Here is a 6,379-nt window from a genome sequence, read left to right as displayed (position 1 = left end):
CCTGTCCCCTCCCCACTGCCCCCCACCCCCACCCCAGCCACTGCTATCCCAAATCTCATGCTTCCTGGGAGCCACATACACTCCCCAAGAAATACATTATCTCGGGGCCCCTGGGTGGCTCAGTTGTGTAAGCATCCGACTTTGGCTCAGGTCATGATCTCGCAGTTCATGAGTTCGTGCCCCACACTGGGCTCTGTGCTGACAGCTCAGAGCCTCGAGCCTGCTTCAGATTCTATCTCTGTCTCTCTCTGTCTGCCCTCCCCCACGCCCCCCGCTCATATTCTATGTGTGCCTCTCTCTAAAATAAACATTAAAAAAATAAAAAAGAAATAAATACATTATTTTATGTTCATTGGTTTCAGCTTTATGAAAAGATAATTCTGTTGTTAGTAATCTGCTGGAACTTCTTTTCACTCCCAGTTAGCTTTCCATGTCTGTCGCCTGTATCATTACAGACTGCGCTAGGCCGTGCATTGCCTCTGCTGTGTAATAGCCACTTTGTGGTGTGCCATGGTTTGCTGGTCTGCTCAGGGCCCCAGTGAGAAACTGGGAGACCCCAGTGCAGCCTGGTGCTGGCTGGACGCTGCGTAATGAGCTGCACAGGTGCCCAGTGTGTCTCCACCAGCAGCCCCGGGGACCCTCCCGCAGCAAGGCTGGGCCCCAGTGTAACCAGGGGATGGGGTATTGAGGTGGGAAAGACAAAGACAGATTTCATTACTGAAGCTTTCTTCATCTGGAAACTCCTCTGAGAGCCAGATTTGCATAATATAAAATTAGCATCTAATATCTGAGTTAATGTTCATGGTGTAGTGAAATTTAGATCTTCACAATGAGAAAGTAGAATATTTCGGGGCACCTGGGTGGCTCAGTCGGTTAAGCGTCTGACTTCGGCTCAGGTCATGATCTTGTGGGTCATGGGTTCGAGCCCCATGTCAGGCTCTGTGCTGACAGCTCGGGATTGGAGCTGCTTCGGATTCTGTGTCTCCCTCTCTCTCTGACCCTCCCCTGCTCACACTGTCTGTCTCTCTCTCTCTCTCTCAGAAATAAATAAAACATTAAAAAAATTAAAAAGAAAGTAGAATATTTCATATTTTGGAGGACTCACCTTTGTAATTTTCACTTCCGCAAGCCTGAAGATTAAGCACTGAATTGAAACCAAGCCAGAGCAAGAGATAGGGTCTCTCGTCCATGTGTCAGGTGGACACTAGGTGGAGACATTTGGTCACCTTCTGAACGGAACCCTGGGCAGGGACTGGGACACCAGCCTACATGCCTCTCCTTTCCTCCTGGAATAAGTCTCTCATCCTTGCTGGTCAGTGTGGGGTCCTGGCCTGTGCCCTGAGCCGGGCCACCTTGGCCGTAGAGTTTGCTGTGAGCTGTGGACTCGAGCCAGGCATTTGGGGAAGGCCCTCCTCCTCCTCCTCCTCATCCCCTCTGGTCCACCAGCCCTGCAGGTGTTGGGGGGACTGAGGAAAGGGGAGGGGGCATTTGCTCTGCCCTTGCCTGCCCCTCCCCGACCCCCCAGAGTACAGACAGCCTGGGGCGGCCAGGCTCACAACGCTGTGACTTGGAGAGGACAGTTTTGGTGTAGCGAGCGAGCATCTTAGCATTTATCTTTATGCTTTTTAGAACAGCTTCAGAAGTTGGGGCGCTTGGGTGGCTCGGTTGGTTGAGTGTCAGATTTCAGCTCAGGTCGTGATCTTGCTGTTTGTGAGTTCGAGCCCCACGTCGGGCTCTGTGCTGACAGCTCGGAGCCTGGAGCCTGTTTCAGATTCTGTCTCCCTGTCTGCCTCTCCCCCAGTCCCTCTCTCTCTCTCTCTGTCTGTCTCTCTCTCTCTCAAACATAAATAAAACAAAAATATTTTAAAAACCGTCAGAAGCGAGGAGACGGAGCAGTGAAGCGGAGGAAAGGACAAGTAACTTTCAGTGGATTACTGCCCATTCACTTTTCCACAGAGGACTTCCGTTCAACTGGAGTCTGGTCGCTCTGTCTACACAGCGGGCTCTGCTCTGCTTCCTCCGCCCACGGTCCCTGCGTGGCTGGCGGCAGACACATTCTCCCTGCTCTTCACTTCCTCTTCAAAATCACCGGCCAGAGGAATCAAGTTCAAGGTCTCTACGAAGACTAGAGCCTCTACGTAAATTTCAGAGTCCCGTGAATCCTTCCTTGCTTCACAGATGTGTGTTGAGCACTGCTCTGTGCTGGGCCCTGTCCAGGGCGAACAAAACAGGCGGGCACCCCTTGCCACCGCCTCGCTTACTGTGTCGGGAGCTACCGATGCAGTAAAGGGGCGGTGGGGGCTGCCCGGGGCAGGCGGGACGTGGGGCCGGCGCGCCGGTGACCCCTGCCCTCTTCTCCACTGCTGTGCGATGCCTGCCTGGCAACATGGCAACAGTTTATATTGTGATCTTGATCTTTACGTTTCTGCAGCACCAGCAATGAGCCTAAGCATTAAAGCAGTGGATCAAAATTCTTCGCTATGTGTTTTAAGCTTGAAGACCTTTGAACATAAAGAAGCTGTGAATGAAGCCCCCCATGGCCCCCACGCTGACGGAGGAAGCCCGTAACGGCGAACCGCCAGCCCGAGTCTACGGAGCCCCTGAGAAGCGTGCACCTTGCTCTGCGTCCAGCGTGCGTGCGTGCGTGGAACGCGATTTTCCGTCCCCACCACAGTGCTTACACCCAGGCATCACATCCACGGTTCTCACCACGGGCGGGGACATTCGGCGCCTTCGTCTCTGTTCTCCTTACTCCTCCGAGCAGCCAGCTGCGGAAGGGCCCGTCCTGAGCCGTGGAGGGAGGCTCCGTGACGCAGCTGTTGGTGACTCAGATTGGAAGTGGCTGAGCGGGATTTGAACGCAGACCACGGGCTCCGCGCTGCCAGCCACGGCCACCGGGCTCCCTGGTGACTCCGTAGCCCCAGGAGTGTGCCGCCCTCAGGCTGGGCCGCCGTATGAGAGCCTGCAGCTCCCTGTCTCAGAGAATAGCAGCTCCCAAGGATTATCATTAATGTCACTTGATTTCCTAAAATGATTTTTACTCAGAAAAGCTTGCAACGCCGGCCTCCTAACAGGGCTCACTTGGAAATCTTAGGATGTTGTCCAAGCACAGTGGTGCTTCCTCTTCCTCATGTTGGGTTTGGTGTCCCGGACCCATCCCAGTGATGGAGTCCGGGCTCGCACACTTATTCAGGCTTCCCAGCTGGGCCTCTGAGCCCATTCGGAGGTGACCACGAAGATTCCTTTTACCATCGGGCCGCCGAAAAGAACCAGCCCCCCGCCCCCACCACGGGTGGGAGCCTCAGGTCGCAGACAAGTTTGGTAACCGCGTCCTGCAGCAGAAGGACTGCTCTTGGGCCCCCGGGCTCCCCGGCCGCCAGCACCAGTCACCCCCCTGCTGAGGGAGGGTCTCCCCCAGGGGGAAGAAAGAGGTGGGGTGCACCCCACCCACACGCCCCCACTGGCCTTGGGCCTGTGCTCACACACGGGGACCCTCCATCCTCCCTGGACGGTGACGTGGGCAGCACCCGCCCTCACCAGCGGGCTTCTCCTGAAGACCGAGTCCCGCCACCTTGAAAATACCCATCTGCCACCTTCACCTGCGCGAGTCCCCGGACTGGACTGTGTTTTAGATGAGAAAACCCGCGAGGATTAAGGGAAAAGGTCCTCAGACTTTTTAAAAGTGAAATTTGGGGTTGGTAGCAGTGCGTGAAGCCACCAGGCCGCGCCTCCGAGGAGACCCCCCTTCTGTTTAAGGGACCAATCAAGAAGTTACGCGGATTGTCACTTCCCGCCCGCCCCCAGGGAACCTGGGGCGGTGTGAGGTGGCTCTGTCGGGTCATCACAAGAGCAGCTCAAACTCTTGAGCTGTGAGACAGAAACTTCCACAGGACAGGCACCCGGAAGCTGCTCCGGAGATGGCAGGCGGCCGCAGGCTCGTCTTTCCGTCACGTCTCCGCCTTAATCGCATGCGGTGGCTCAGCCTTAGGTGCCCGGCCAAGACCAAGTGCAGCCACGCCTTCCAGGACAGCTCGTGGCCGGAGACTGGGTCGGGGCAGGGGCCGGAGGGGGGTGCCTGCCCACGAGGGTCCTCTGGCCGGTGAGCCCCCCTTGGGGGCTGAGAGATCTGGCTCAGGCACAAAGCCACGCACGTTGCTTTACGAATCCGTGTGCACGTAAACGGATCACTGCACACCTCACTGCCAGAAACATTAACGCCGGCAGCGTGGTCAGGCCCTCGCGAAGGCTGTGATGCTGCCATGTTTTGATGTGTTTTCCCCCTAAAGACCTCCTCCTTGGAACCACCGTGACGCAGACCTCATGTGCTTGCTCCGTGCACTGCGTCCGTCCCCATCGTCCTTCCTAAGGCTTTCAAGTGGCCGTCGGCCCCGGGGGGTGTGGGAAGTGGCTTTCCAGACCTTTGGAGCCCCGGCTGTGACGATGGGGGGCTCTGGGCTGGGCAGCCCTCCTCTCCAGCCCCCAGCCCAGCGCCTGGAGACCCCCCCCAGCCAAAGGTGGCAACGCCCCCCACCCCCCACTCCGCTGCCAACCCCTGGCGACTCTTCACGGTCGTGAGGTGGGGTGCGGTGCTCCCGCCCTGCGGACTTCACCTCGGGCCAGCCGGTCAGACTCTGGGCCCCACTGACTTCCTTGTAGTCTTTCCCCGTCTCCCTGCTGGAGACATGAGGCATCTTCTCTGGCGAGAAGCTGGCCGAGCTCCTGGAGCCCCAAGGGGGTGCAGTGCCGTGTGGTGAGAGGGTCTGCGGAGAGCCAGCCGCAAGGCCCCGGGTCCCCCAGCAGCCTCGGTCAGGGCGGGGGCAGGCCCTGCACCATTCGGGCCTCCGGATGAGGCCAGAACCATGGCCAACACCTTGACTGGAGCCCTGGATGGCCCAGCTAAGCAGGGCCGACTCCTGACCCACAGAAACTTCGAGATAGGAAACAGGGCTCCAGCCATTTGTGTGTCCCTCAGGTGTCAGGCTTGTCCTCCTACACAGTCTCGGTCCCAGTGAAGCAAGTCCACGTGTGACCGTCCCGCCTGTGTTTTTCTCACTCTTTCCTCCTAAGTGCAGCCCCTAAATGTTAACAGCCTGCTCTCTGCAGGGGAGAAGGGCCCCAGCTTGCAGTGTTAGCCCACGGATGGGGCGTAAATGCTCCCACCATGGCTGGTTTCAGGCCACCAACGGGAGGTCAGTTGTCTCAAAAAACTCCTAGAAATTCGAGAGTCCCCAAGAGCTGCTCCCCCTGCATACAGGCCTGGTCCCTGCGTCCCCATGAGTCTCCTGTGAGGCCACCAGGGATCGGATACAGTCTAGCACTGAGCGGGGGCCATCTTTGCGGGCCTCGCCCACCGTGAGTGTATTTCCTTGAGCCCCCCCACCCCCCACCCCAGGCTTGGAAGGAGAAGCCTGCTCTGAGCTTGTGCCTTGCGGGAGGGTGACGGCTTCTCCAGGGCCTGGCTTTCAGGCACAAAGTCAAAGTATCGGCGGCCGGGGAGGGGGTGGGGCGTGACTGAGCCAGGCACGGGGAGGCACAGTGCGCCTACACGGAGGCCCATGGGGCTCTGGTCGGTGACTGTCAGCTCCGTCCCCTGGGCACGTGGTGGCGCTGAAGGGGCTGGTGGGTTCTGTGCTGGCTCAGGGCCCATCCTAAGGGGGCTGATGCTTCCTCATGCCCGGAGAGCCGCCTTCATTTTATTTAGTTATTATTATTTTTAAAAATGTTCTGTTTATTTCTGATGGAGAAGAGAGACAGCGTGAGCAGGGGAGGGTCAGAGAGAGGGAGATACAGAATCTGAAACAGGCTCCAGGCTCCAAGCTGGCAGTCAGCACAGAGCCCGACGCGGGGCTCTAACCCATGAACCGCGAGATCATGACCTAAGCAAAAGTCGGACGCTTAACCGACTAAGCCACCCAGGCACCCCTTATTTAGTTATTTTTTAAAGTTTATTTATTTAATTATTTTGAGAGAGAAAGTGAGAGTCAAGTAGGGGCAGAGAGAGAGAGAGAGAATCCCAAGCAGGCTCCATACTGCCGGCGCAGAGCCTGACATGGGGCTCGAACTCGTGAACTGTGAGATCATGACCTGAGCAGAAACCAAGAGTCAGATACTCAACCAACTGAGCCACCACCCAGGTGCCCCACCCCATTTTAATATAAAATAAAATCTGTGGATTAGCATTCTCTTCAGACCAATTGCAGCCTGATCAAAACTTCCTTTTTAGTCTCTTTGTTTATGGCAATCGTAACTTGACCTACTTCTTCATACAGATGGAGGAGAACATGCCCTTTGGAGCATTTCTGTAAAATACACTCAGGTGTTTTCTCTGCTGGTGTTTTGGGCTTTCATGTCAGCGATTCCGAGTAGTAATTGTCCGCCT

The 6,379-nt window shown here is 56.7% G+C and overlaps 1 protein-coding gene across 1 annotated transcript in view; it reads left to right on the top strand.

Annotated features, from left to right (window-relative positions):
* ROPN1L (rhophilin associated tail protein 1 like) overlaps positions 1-6,379 on the top strand; it is a 17,033-nt gene that overhangs the window by 7,961 nt on the left and 2,693 nt on the right. The window lies entirely within an intron of this gene.

Source organism: Crocuta crocuta, unplaced genomic scaffold, assembly GCF_008692635.1.
Source record: "Crocuta crocuta isolate KB4526 unplaced genomic scaffold, BGI_CrCroc_1.0 scaffold89, whole genome shotgun sequence".
NCBI classification, from domain to species: domain Eukaryota; kingdom Metazoa; phylum Chordata; class Mammalia; order Carnivora; family Hyaenidae; genus Crocuta; species Crocuta crocuta.
The sequence above is the reverse complement of the archived record's forward strand: the minus strand, read 5'-3'. Positions and strand labels throughout refer to the sequence as shown.